Genomic DNA, 1,632 nt, shown 5'->3' with positions numbered 1-1,632 from the left:
ACCGTGGAGTGCGATACTGCGAAGGAAGTCTTCAGGAGATTTCGCCAAAGAGAAGGACAGTACTTTGCTTGTGGTCAGATAAGCGTAGAGAGGTACATAGTTAATTTTAGTTGGATTGTTCCAAGAGTAGTCGTTAGCTCGTGTTAAGTTATCTCCCGTTGTTTACAGTTAAATAAATTGTGTCTCGTGGAAATAGCGAGGTTATTATCTTTCCGCCGGTATCAGCTACCGTAACAACGCCAACTCTTTTTTACCCGGAGGTAGACCTTTTTGCTTTACGCATCAACAACCAGTCTGATAAATATGTTTCGTTCAGGCCTGACCCTAAAGCTTTTGCCATAGATGCTTTCAAATTGGACTGGTCACAATTAAACTTCTATGCTTTTCCACCATTTAGCGTCATCCCCGCCATGTTGAGCAAAATACATCACGAGAAAGCATTGGGGATCTGCGTGCTCCTGGACTGGCCAACCCAGCCGTGGTACGCCAATGCTCTTCAGTTGATGGAACAGACACCAGTGTACCTGAAAGCAAGCAGAACCCTAGCAACCCTGCCAAGCAGTCCGTCAGAAATTCACCCGATCTGGCACAAACTAAATCTTATGATCTGCCACTTATTGTCACCCTCGGCAACGGAGGTGTTAATGGCTTCGTGGAGAGAGGGTACAGCAAAACAATACCAAACATACTTAAAGCGTTGGCAGGGCTTCTGTGAACAGAGAAACATCGACATTTATTGCTTCGGAGTTGCCATTGGAATCGAGTTCTTAGTTTCAGTATACAGGTCGGGGTTGGGCTACAGGGCAGTTAATACAGCTAGATCTGCACTGTCAGCTACAATCTTATCCGAAGATATACCATTCGGTGAGCACCCTATCGTTATCCGTTGTATGAAAGGCATTTTTGAGTTAAAACCGGCATTACCTAGGTACACGGAAATTTGGGATGTTAATAATGTATTAGACTACCTTAAAAGATTTAGTCCTATTAAGGGTTCCTAAACCCTGAAGGACCTAACGTTGAATTTAAGCATGCTATTATGTCTAACAACTGGACAAAGAGGACAAACCCTACTTTACATGGACACAAGTTCTATTCAGGAACTAGACGATGGCTTCCGAATTATCATCAACGAAAAGCTTAAACAAACTAAGCCAGGTAAACATTTGGCTCCCATTAAGGTAATAGCATACCCAGATGACAACAGAATCTGCGTCGTGGATTATTTGAAGGAATACCTAACCAGGACGAATCCGTTTAGAAAAGAAGTCACTCAGCTATTAATCAGTTATGCTAAACCATTTAAACCAGTTACCAAGGATACCATCGCAAGATGGGTGAGAAATGTGCTGGAACAGTCAGGTATAGATGTTAAAAAATACTCCCCGCACAGTAGCAGAGCGGCTTCAACTTCGCATTGTAAAGCCAAAGGACTACCTTAACAGAGATCATAAAAACTGCGGGATGGTTAAACGCTCGTACTTTTGCACGATATTATGTTAAGCCCCTAGACACAGATGATCTCAACTTTGGAACAGTTTTGCTGAACTCTACAACCAGTAACTAGAGATTGTTGTACAATATGACACGTTTTATTCATGTAAAGCGTTGTGGACCCAATAAATTGGACTA

General features: G+C 42.5%; 1 pseudogene; it reads left to right on the top strand.

Moving 5' to 3' along the window:
* Positions 1-410: 410 nt before the first annotated feature.
* LOC148743081 (uncharacterized) lies at positions 411-1,632 on the top strand (annotated as a pseudogene).

Source organism: Stylophora pistillata, chromosome 1 (genome assembly GCF_964205215.1).
Source record: "Stylophora pistillata chromosome 1, jaStyPist1.2, whole genome shotgun sequence".
Taxonomy (NCBI): domain Eukaryota; kingdom Metazoa; phylum Cnidaria; class Anthozoa; order Scleractinia; family Pocilloporidae; genus Stylophora; species Stylophora pistillata.
Note: the sequence above shows the minus strand (reverse complement) of the source record. Positions and strands in the feature narration are given on the sequence as shown.